Below are 12,531 nucleotides of genomic sequence, written 5' to 3'. Positions count from 1 at the left end.
TGTCCCTCTGCCTACTACTACAGAGGCAGCTACATGGCACAATAGATGAAGCACTAGACCTGGAATTAGGAAGACCTGAGTTAAAATCCAGCCTCAGACTCTTACTAGATGTGTGGCCCTGGGCAAGTCACTTCACCTCTGTTTGCCTCAGTTTTCTTAACTGTAAAATGCAAAAAAAAAATAGCACCTACCTCCCAGGGTTGTTGTGAGGATCAAATTAGATAATAATTATAAAATGCTTAGCACAGTGCCTGGAATATAGTAGGTACTTACTAAATCCTTCCTTCTTCTCCAAACACATTCTCCAACCTGTGTTCCTTGGGATCAGTCTCTGGTGCTATGTCTGCTCTCTAGATGTATTTCCTGACCTGCCCACATGGAGATGTATCCAGACACAGTCCCCAGAAAGTCTACTTTAGGATAGATTTCTACACCTCTATCTACTTTCCAATTTGCTAGTCTATTCACTTTGTGATAGGTCCCTAGCCCTCTGATAACTCTCTAGACACGTTTTCTGACTTTTTCTCCTGGGCAGAGCCCTAGGTTTCTGGTTGCTGTCTGAACACATTATATAACCTGTTGATATGGGGATAGATCTCTGACTTGTTATATTTTTGGACACATTAATTGAGCTATCTCTACTTGTAGTATGCTTTCAGTGACTGGTCCATTTGGGGATAGATTCTAATCCATTTAATCTATCTCTTTCCTGATGTGTCCATCTGGAGACAAATCTCTAGCCTTGTCTACTTGCAGGACATATTCAATTATCAGTCCCTAGTGGGACAGATCCCTGTCTCTGTTTCTAATGTTTAAACATATTTTCTTACCTGCCTACCTAGAAATAGATCACTGGTCCTCTCACTATTCTGTCACAAGACGTATTTCTTGATGAGTACATTACAAGATATATCCTTGGGCTTCTCTCAACTATCTTGAAAATATTTTTCCCTTACGTACAGATTAGGGTAGGTCCCTGGCCCATTCATCATTCTCTTGACACTTCCCTTGATCTGTCTATTTTAGCTCTCTTGGTACCCTTTGTACATATTCCATGACCTTGACTGTTTGGGATTGATCTCTAATACTCTGTCTACTCTCTGGACACATTTTCTGAAATGTCTAAATGGGGTGGTTCAGGTCCCTTATCCTTGTTCTACTGTCAGACTAATTTTCTAACCCATCTACTTAGGAATAGAGCCCCGATTTTCAGTCTTTTCATTGGAAACGTTCCCTGACTTCTACACTGAGCCCTGTTCATCTTTCCACTCTCTGGACATATTCTGTGATGTGTTTATTTAGAGACAGGTCTGTGGCCTTCTATGTATTCCCTGGAAATATTCTCTGATTTTTCTTTCTGACCAATTCCACACACAGGAGACTCTTTGGGCCTGTTCTCTGTTCCATTTTGAGATGGATTCCTGGACCTTTGTGAACTCTAGTTTTTAGACCCTCTACAAATATTAACTGTTAGATCCCTTTCCAGTAACTAGTGAATTGCTGGAACCCTCGCCATATGAAATTACATTGCTTTTACTTAGTATGTATTTTATATGAAATATAGCAAAAACATGTGGGAAAACCCAGTTTGAGTTAGAAACAAGAAAAGCCGGTGACTTGTAAACTATACAGAATCCCTACACACTAATTTGAATACTTTCTTTGTAAAGATAATCAAGAGGTGCTTGACATGGAAAGTACCAAAAAGCATAAAAAGGAAATTGGCAACATTTCAACAAACAGGAAATGAACAGTTATTTATGTGGATCCTATATCAGCCATCTGTGTCCAATCAAATCAACAACTTGTTAAAGCACAGGGCAAAAAAAATATCAAACTAGGAAAAAGGAATAAAAATAAGAAGAGGTGGCATGTAATTGAAATAATTCTGACATGACCTACTGAAACAAGCCTATCAATAATTTGTTGACACATAAAGATGGTAAATGGATAAAATAACAGATGTTAACACAGATTATTACCATTTCCTAAGGAAGTTTAAGAGATGTCTATTAATTACCACAAGAATACCAAAGGAACTTAGATTATGACTCAGGATACGTTTGTTCTCCTTGCAAAGCAGATATATGGCAGCCAAAGGCAACATCAATTTAGAATATAAATTCATCTGGAAGATGTACATTATTCTCTAGGCTTTGCATTTTTCACATTGTTATAAATTTATATAAAACTTCCTGTTTCTCTGAAGTTCTCATGTGTGTCTTTTTTTATTCCAATTTTTATTTAGCAGCAGAGACATGAAAAAACAAAGGAATTATTCTGGTTAAGTTCAATGGAGTTTGTCTATTCTCTAAAGATAGGAAGGTCCAATTGCAAAAATCTTTTTGTTTTGTTTTGTTTTGTAATATCGAAATTGATAAAAAAAAAAAAACAACAACCAAGTTATAAAAACTGCAATTCATCACCTAGCATTTTCTAAACTTTGCTGTTATTTTTCCATGGATAGATTAATACATTAAATTAAGCCAAGGTTCTTGAACACTGGCAATACTCTTAACATTCTATTCTTTAAAAGTGTTTTAAAACCAAAAACCAAACCCCCCAAAAGACCCCAAAACAAAGCAAAACAAAACAGAAAAAAACTCCCAACAGTTTAGTTGCTTCATGTTACATCCAGAATCCAAAGCCTATACATTGAATTATTTCTTTCTACAGGAATAGTGTTCTTTTTTATTTTTATTTTTTGCTTTTTGGTGGGCAATTGAGGTTAAGTGACTTGCCCAAAGCCACATGGCTAGTAAGTGTTAAGTGTCTGAGGCAGGATTTGAACTCAGGTCCTCCTGACTCCCGGGCCGGTGCTCTATTCACTGCACCTCCCAGCTGCCCCAGGAATAGTGTTCTTTTTATCACAATTGCAATTAATTACTGCTAGATGTTCAAATTTTCATTGGATAATAGTTGACTGGAATCTGTTGATAGTGAAGTCTTGAGGTTTTTCTGGGTTTCAACATATAAGATGTATCCCAAGTCCTCTCCTAGGATCACATCGAGGGTAGGGGAAAAAGGGAATCACAGATCAGGTTCTTAAATTATTTCAATCTCTTTGTGGTTTTCTGTTTCTAGGGGATCTGTTCAAAACTTGATCTTCCTCTGCTTTAGGTTTTCTATCTTCATCCTCTTGATTAACAGTACCTGCATCCTTTTCAGCATTACTTTTTTTTTTGCTTTTTGGAGGGCAATTGGGGTTAAGTGACTTGCCCAAGGTCACATGGCTAGTTTTTGTGTTAAGTGTCTGAGGCCAGATTTGAACTCAGGTCCTCCTGACTCCAGGGCCAGTGCTCTATTCACTGAGCTACTTAACCGCCCCTTCAGCCTCACTTTTTTGCTTCTCTTCAATCTTCTCTTCAGTTTCTTCCTCTTAATCCCTCTTCTCCTTTTCCTCCTCTTTCTCCTCCTCCTCCTTCACATCTGGTTGAAGACCATCAGTTTTCTTATACTCTGCAGCATTGGGCTGTTTCTTTCCAGGACAGCAGAAGAGAATCATAAGGAACACAAGGCCACAGTAAGGATATAGACCACCCAAAGCCATGGATGTTCCTCAGCTGCTTCAAGCATTTGCCCCACAACATCAGGCTCTGCAGCCCTATCAGCAGCTTTTTTCACACTTCACCCATCATTGGCCCACTCATCTGCAACTCCTTGGTCTTCACAAATAATAAAGTTGTCAAAAAAGATGTCAGAGGTCATGGACCACAGCTGCAGCCCCATCACAGCACTGAAAGGAGTCATTTTGAAAGGCTCTAGATCTTCAAAGAAATCTGGATTTGGAATCTTCCTGGGTTTTCTGATTCCCTGGTAGTTAGGATTGTCAATTATAGGTGCTTTCCATTTGCCCTTGTAATTGGGATTGTTGATGGTAGGTCTTTGCCAGATACCACAACCAGGGGCTGACTCATATTTTGGGTTTGCAATTTGGGGAGCTTCCCACTCTCCATCCATATCTTCATCTCAGTCCTCTGGCTTCTCTGCATCTGGGTCAAATACATATTGAGGCTCATCAGCCAACCAGACTTCAAGTTTTGTAGCATCCTTATCTGGAATCTTAGCTGGAGCAGACTCATCCCACTCATCTGGTTTGACAGCATCAGGGTCTGGTATCTTGGGCCTCTCATCCCAGTCCTCTGGCTTCCGGTCATTTGGGTCCTCAATTTCCAGGAATGATTCACAGGAGGACTCATATCATCTAGCAGGTTCCCACTATTCACAACTGTTTGACCAACTCATATTTCAAAGCTGTTATCTGGATTCAAGACTAATATATACAGATGTGTTTTATTATCAGTAAAGTAGGCCTTCAGATTTGTGCCTGGTCTTTTAGCATGCTTCTCCTCATAGAAGTCTGTCTTTGGGTTTCTATGCCAGAAGATGCATCTTATAATCTTCCCCATATTTGTCTGGACCAAACATAATTGTGTAAGGGGTCTTGTCATGGTCCAGATTCATTTCTGGAGTTCTTGAAAGCAGCTTCACATAGGCACCACCACATTCTATTCTATTTTGGAAATTCACCTCATACTGAATGATGAGGGGCTTAGTGTCAAATATTAAGGGCTTGTTCAACCTCACAGAGATGGTATGATGTTTGGTTTGTGATAGCAACACAAACCCTTTATCTCCTGGAACTTTAGATTCCTTCATTTCTCCCACTTCCCATTTACCATCATATTTGGCAATCTCATCATCAATATCATCCTTCTTGGCTTTGGATAAAACCCATCTGACCAGCATTCCCTTGTCGAAGGCATCAACAAAGTAAACCTCATCTGGTGGAACTGGGGCTTTCTCGGTAATCTTTGGTGATGGAGGTGGAAAAATGGCACCATCTCTAGGCTTTGAGTCCTCCATGCCATCTTTCAGGTCTTCTTCTACATCAATCATCATCATCATCATCATCATCAATCATTCCATCATGTGCCTGCACCATCGTTCCAAGGAGCAGCAAAACCATAAACAACCACCATTTTGGTACCATGGTCTTGTGCTTCACGGCCAGAGCCAGCACCACTTCCCATTCCCCAATTGCGAAAATGTTGAAGAAAATTAATGACAGAGCTGCACTGCATCAAGAGAATAATATGTTAACAAAAGTCAAGGTGACTACTTTAATTTCTTCCATAATCTTCAATATTTCCTTTATAAAACACATACATTAGGTGTGTCAACTTAAAAAAAAGGAAGGATAAGGAATGTTGTTGTTGTTCATTCATGTCCAACTCTGTGACCTAATTTTTTGGGGTTTTCTTAGCAAAGATACTGGAGTGGTTTGCTGTTTTCTTCATCAGCTTGGTGAAGTGACTTGCCTAGGGTCACACAGCTAGGAAGTGCCTGAGGCTGGATTTGAACTCATGAAGATAAGCCTTCCTGACTCCAAGCCCAGCATTCTATCTACTGCACCACCAAGCTGTTCTCAGGGAATAGATATACACAAAACTAAAACAACCTGCTGTTCAAAACATCAAGTCCTTTTATTAAAGATGGCCCACCAGTTAAATAATATTTGTTTTAGAGATCTTTATTTTTTTTTTAGATTGGGGATTCTTAACCTGTTGTTTATGAACAGATTTCAGAGGATCTGTGAACTTATATGGGGAAAAATCTTTTTTATCACTAACCTCTAACTGAAATTTGGCATTTTCTTCAATGATGACTATAGGAAACAAAACACTACTCTGCTTCATTAGCCTTCTCAAAAGGTTCATGACGAAGAAGAGGTTAAGAATTCCTGTTTTTGATTGAATATTCATTTGGGCAAAAAATCTTTCTTGTAGCAACTTGGGAGATAGCCCAGTTGAGACAAGGATATGTAAATTCAGAGCCCCTTGTCAGAGCTTGGGAATCAAATATGTAGGACAACCTTGTGTCTGTAAGTGGTTCCACTTTTACAAAATACAGGAATGGGGGCGGCCAGGTAGCACAGCGAGTAAGAGCACCGGCCCCAGAGTTGGGATGACCTGGGATCGAATCCAGGCTCAGATACTTAGCACCACACCCAGAAATAACTGGCCATGTAACCTTGAGCAAGTTACTTAACCCCAATTGCTTTAAAAAAAAAAGAAATTACAAGCAGGAGTTATGTGTGAAGAAGTAAGAGAGCAATTTATACAATTACAACAACATTATAAGGAAAAACATCTTTTCCCCCAAGTTTTAATATCCCCATTTTATTGATGAAGAAACTGAGGTTCAGAGAGATGAGCCTCATCACCCCCCTCCTAGCTTCACTCCTGACATTCTGTGCTTCTTCACCACGACCTAGCTGCTTTTTCATTCTGGAAGATTGCTCTTCCCCTAGAATGCCCTCTCTCATTGCTGAGATCTTCTTAGAACCTCTATTTTGAGGAAGTGTCCAGGCCAGCCATGCCCCTGACACTTTAGACTTCACTATGTCCTGGTTTGGGTACTTTTTTCCCCCTCATTTCTTCCTCTCCCAACTTTTCTGTTCCCTTTTTAATGTTTATTATCTAATATTTTTTTATTCATAGAGTTTTTCCCAGTTTCCTCTGAAATAATCCATTTCATAATTTCTTATGGTGCAATAATATTCCATTAGATTAATATGCCATAATTTGTTTAGTTCTTCCCCAGTAGGTATGTAGTGCCTCAGTTTACAGTTCTTTTCCACCACAAAGAGAACTACCATAAATATTTTTATAAATATGAGGTCCTTTCCCTCTTTCTTTTATCTCTTAGGCCTAGTAGGGGTATTGCTAGGTCAAAGAGTATGCCCATTTGAATGACTTTTTAGGCAGAGTTCCAAATTGGCTTTCCAGAATGGCTGAACCAATTCACAGACCCATCTACAATGCATTAATGTGCCGATTATCCCACAGCCTTTCCTAAATTTTCCATTTTCCTCTTTTGTCATCTTTACCAATCTAATAAGCATAATGTATAACCTGAGAGTTGCTTTAATTTGTGTTTTTCTAACTATTAGTAATTTGGAACATTTTTTGATGTAGTTGTTGATAGCTTGGATTTATTCTTTTTTGGAAATTGCCTGGTAATATATTCTGACCATTTATCTATTGGGGAATAACTCTTAAGTCTCATAAAATTGAATCAATTCTTTATGTATCTTGGATATAAGAACTTTATCAGGAAAATTTTTTACAGTTTTTTCCTTAATTTTAACTACCTTAGTTTTTCTAATGTAAAAACTATTAACTTTATAACAAAAATTGGCTTATTTGATCTTCTGGGATCCTCTCAGTCCCTTGTTTTGTCCTGAACTCTTTCCTCATCCTGAAAGGTAATTTCATCCTTATTTCTCTAATTTACTTATTATACTATGTTTTATGTAAGCCATGAAGCCATTTAGGGTTAATCTTAGCATATGATATGAGGAGTTGAACTATACCTTATTTCTATAAGGCTACCTTCCAATTTTCCCAGCTTTCATCAAATAGTGAGTCCTTAACCCAGTAACTGAGGTCTCTAGGTTTACTCTATGCTTCTGTTCTATGTACGCTATGTATACACACTATGTTGTGTATTCTGTACCACTATGTCTGTAATGTTCCACTAATCATCCTCTCTCTTAACTATCATTTTAATAATTACTGCTTTATAGTATAGTTTAAGATCTGGTAGTGCTAGGCCTCCTTCTTTTAAACTTTTTTTCCTTTCTTCTCTTGAGAGACTTCATATTCTTCTATATGGATTTCCTTCTTTTTTTAGCTCTATAAAATAATCCTTTGTTTATTTGGTACAGTGCTAAATAAATAAGATAATTTAGGTAACACTGTCATTTTTATTATATTGGCTCAGGTCACTCACAATCAGTTAGTATTTCTCCAGTTATTTAGGTCTTTCTGCAAAGAGTGTTGTAGCTGAGTTTGTATAGTTCCTAGGTATGTCTTGATAGACTCCCAGATATTTTATACATTCTATAGTTATTTTGAATGAAATTTTTCTTTCTATCTTTTCCTGCTGGGTTTTGTTAATAATATATAGGGATTCTGATTTATTTTCTATCTTGAAACTTTGCTGAATTTATTAATCAATATATTAATTCATGCTATTTGAGTATTAAGTGGTGGTCTAAACTTAATTTCTACTAAACAGCTTTGCAGTTTTTGTCAAAAAGGAAGTCCTTCACCCAGTAATCTATGTTCTTGGTTTTATGAAACAGTAGACTACTGTTATTGTTTCTTGCTTAGCTAGTCTATTCCATTGATCTACTCTTCTGTTTTTTAAGCAGGACCAAATATTTTTGATGACTACTGCTTTGTAATAGATTTGGAGATATTGCAGTGCTATGCCGTTTAGTTGTGTACTTTTCCTCATTATTTTATTTTTAATTCTATGTTTTATTATTCTAAATGAATTTTATCTTTTTTTAGTTCTAGAAAGTAATACAGGGATGACTAGGTGGTGCAGTGGGTAGAGCACCGACCCTGGAGTCAGGAGGACCTGAGTTCAAATCTGGCCTCAGACACTTAACAAAAAAACTAGCCCTGTGACCTTGGGTAAGTCACTTAACCCCAATTGCCCTCCCCAAAACCAAAAAAAGTAATACAATTGATATATCATTACATCTGTACATTAATTTAAGGAGTAATATTATCATATTGGCATAGCCCCACCATGAGTAGTGAATATCTCTTGAATTCTTTATTTTTGTAATTAGTGTTTTCAAGTTATATTTACAGAAATCATTCACATTTTAGTAAGTTATCTGCTAGATAGTTATACATTGTATAGTTATTATAAATGTATTATCTCTTATTTTCATTTCTTCCTGGTTTTGATAGTGTTATCTAGAAATACTGATGATTTTTTGTGATTTTTAACCTGTTATCTTACTGAAGCTATTAGTCTTCTCAATTAGTTTCTTCACTGCTTCTCTAGAGTTTTCTAAGTACACTATAATATCACCTACAAATTGGGATAATCTAGACTCAACTAGTGAGATCCTGTTTGTCTCAGCCTCCTCAACTGTAAAATAGTATTAATAATATCACTAATCTTACAGAGTTCTTATGAGGATCAAATAATATATTTGTAAAAAAAAAACAAAACAGCACAGTGCTTGGCATATAGTAGGCACTTTATAAATTCTCATTCCCTCTCTTCATTTTGCCAGTATTTACAGCATTAATTTTGTGCAGTTGTTGTACTGCTACAACTAGCATTTTGAAAATTATTTCAAATAATAACCGAGCAAGGAAGCATCCTTGCTCTTCAATCAGTAAGTACTTATGAAGAGAACAAGTACCAGGCACAAAATAGGCATTGGGCATACAAAGCATTCTGTGCCCTCAATGTCATTACATTCTATCAGAGGAAACAACATGTATGCAACTGACTAAATACATACAAACGTGCATATATATATATACACATACACACATATCTACCTATCTATCTATATCTACCTATCTATCTATCTATATTTCTCTATCTATCTATCTATATCTATTTTTCTATCTATCTATATCTATCTCTCTATCTATATCTACCTATCTATCTACCTACCTATCTATCTAATCTATCTATCTATCTATCTATCTATCTATCTATCTATCTATCTATCTATCTATCTACCTATCTATCTACCTACCTGTCTATCTACCTATCTATCTATCTACCTATCTATCTACCTACCTGTCTATCTACCTATCTATCTATCTAGCTGTCTATCTACCTACCTGTCTATCTACCTATCTATCTATCTACACACACCCCCACTCCACATATAAATATTTGGGGTTGGGGCATTAGTGGCTGTAAAGGCCTCATGCTGGAGGTAGCACTTGAGCTTTGAAGGAAGGTAGAGATTCTTGCAATCAGTCAATTGACAAGCTTTTCTTAAGCACCTACTATGTTTCAGGCATTATGTTATGCATTGGGAATTAAAAAACTAAAGCAATATAGCTACAACCCTCAAGAAGCTTATATGAGTATATATCCAAAATAGCCCCAAATAGTTCTGAGATGAGGGCACTAGCAGATTATAGGTAGAGATAAGAAATGAATGCATTACATTAGCCCTGTTTGTACAGGAAAGTTTCTAGGGTCTCCCCTATACAAACAATACTAACTCTTGCTTTTAAATATATACTTTAAAAGAGCCTTTCATGTCTTTGCTCCTTAGGGACTATAAATAAGTGCTGTATTTGGCAAGGTTTTTCTTGTATCTATTGAAATAATCATGTGGTCATCTTTGTTGATTACATGAAAAATCCTGGTAATTTTTCCCCTAATGTTGAACTATCCCTGATATGATTCCAACTTGGTCATGATAAATTATTTTCTGGATAGATTATAATAGTCTCCATGTGAGAATTTGATTTGAATATCTTATATCAATATTCATTATCAAGTTTTGTATATTGTTCTTTCATCCTATTTTGTTTCTCCTTGGTTTAGGTATCAAGATCATATTAAGCTCAGAAAAGGTTAGTAGAATGCCTTATGTGTCTTAAGAGTAATTTTTGTAGAAAAGTTGTTAAATGGTCTTTTGGTGTCTGTTTGAATTCCTCAGGTCCTCTAATATCCCCACTCCCATACTCACATACTTTGGTTTGCTCAATTGCTTTCTGAGATTAGATTAAGATCTTTATTTTGTTTTGTTACTGTGCTTATAAGTGTTCTTCTAGTACCCAATTTTTCTGGCATTCAGCTGTATATCTTTGCATAACTTGTATAAATTTCTGATCATTCTTTTGACTTCCTCTCCATTGTGAATTCACTTCGTTCTCTTTTAAAATTTTGCTAATTTGATTTTCTAATTTCTTTTTCTTGATCAGATTAATCAATGGCTTATCCATTTAGGTAGTCTTTTCAAACATAATAAATCAACAATTTATTCAGTGCTAGGCACTGTGCTAAGCATTAGTATACAAAGAAAAAGCAAAATAAACCCTCACCTTCAAGGAGAAGTCTAATCGGTTAGATAACATCTATTAAACTAGTGTACAGAGTAGAGAGGAGGTAACCTTAGAAGGAAAGGCAGTAGGTGCTAAAGGGACTAGAAGAGGTATCCTGTAGAATGTGGTATTCTTGCTGAGTCTTAAAGGAAGAATTTTTTAAAATCAGAGCATTCCAGGCATAGGGAGCTGAGTTGGAGTGTTTTGTGTTGGGAAATTCAAGTAGAGCAATGTTGGAAGATTGTAGAGTGGCTCAAAGGGAATAAAGTGTAAGAAAACTGGAAAAGTAAGAAGAGGCCAGCTTTAAATGTTTTTTTGTTTTTGCTTTTTGGAGGGCAATTGGGATTAAGTGACTTGCCCACTGTCACACACAGCTAGTAAGTGTTAAGTGTCTGAGGTTGGATTTGAACTCAGGTCCTCCTTACTTCAGGGCTGGTGCTCTATTCAGTGTGCCACCTAGCCACCCCCACTTTATTTTTTTTTAAAGCAATCAGGGTTAAGTAACTTGTTCAAGGTTACATGGCCAGTTATTTCTGGGTGTGGTGCTAAGTATCTGAGCCCAGATTCCATCCCCAGGTCATCCGGACACTGGAGCCGGTGCTCTTACTCACTGTGCTACCTGGCCGCCCCCCCCCCCCACTTTAAATGTTTTTTAAAGAGGATTGTACAGTTGATCCTAAGAGAGCCACAGGAGCTTACTGAGTAATGCAGTGACATGAGCATATCTGTACTTTAAGATTGCTGTCAGCTAAGTGGGGGATGGGTTGGAGTGTGGAAAAACTTGAGTCAGGGAGATTTGAAAACTTTTGCAGAAGTTCAAATGAAAGACGATGAGGGTCTGTACCAGAGTGGTGATCGTATCAGAGAAGAGATGATACAAAGGCCAATTCCATAGCCCTTGGTAACAGATTCGACATGGGGGATGAAGGTGGGCAGAGAAAGTGAGTTGAGGATGATGCCTAAATTGTTAGCCTGGGTTACTGGGAGAATGGTGATGCCCTCCACAGTAACCGGGAAGTTTGGAAAGGGGGGAGGGGAGAAGATAACGAATTCTATTTTAAACATATTGAGTTTAAGATGTCTAATGATCATCCAGTTTAAGATGCTTAAAATGCACCTGGAGATATGAGGTTAGATAACTGAATTGCTCGGAAATGATGAGATCACCCAGCTAGAGAACACAGGATGCCTCTCAAAATATGGTCCGGCTACCTACTGGGTTTCCGCCGGTCAAAATTATTTTCATAATAGTAAATACATTCTAAGATGGTTCAACTTCTAATATGGAAATATCAATAAATATTTCCAAATAAAAATACAAATAAAACTTTTTGGGAGGGTCCTCAATAATATTTAAGAGTGTAACGTCCTGAGACCAAAAAATGTGAGAACCGCTGGTGTAGAGGGAGAAGTGAAGAGGGAAAGTTCCTGTTAGAGCCCACACTAGCGGCTCTCCGTCACTGCCCTCACTGCCCTCACTGCCCTCACTGCCCTCACTTCCCTCACTTCCCTCCTCACTTCCCTCCTCACTTCCCTCACTTCCTTTGAGGGTAGAGGTAGGCGCTGAGGCGGCAGCTCCCGAGAGCTACTCCGGTGAGCCCTGCAGCCATAGCCAGTATCGGTGCCACCCCCCCCCCCC

At 37.6% G+C, this 12,531-nt stretch overlaps 1 pseudogene; it reads right to left on the bottom strand.

Moving 5' to 3' along the window:
- Window positions 1-2,722: 2,722 nt before the first annotated feature.
- LOC138150680 (calnexin-like) lies at window positions 2,723-5,113 on the bottom strand (annotated as a pseudogene).
- Window positions 5,114-12,531: the final 7,418 nt, after the last annotated feature.

This window comes from Petaurus breviceps, unplaced genomic scaffold (assembly GCF_028583685.1).
Source record: "Petaurus breviceps papuanus isolate PSGF00001 unplaced genomic scaffold, PetGlider_PUasm1.0 90881, whole genome shotgun sequence".
NCBI classification, from domain to species: domain Eukaryota; kingdom Metazoa; phylum Chordata; class Mammalia; order Diprotodontia; family Petauridae; genus Petaurus; species Petaurus breviceps.
Note: the sequence above shows the minus strand (reverse complement) of the source record. Positions and strands in the feature narration are given on the sequence as shown.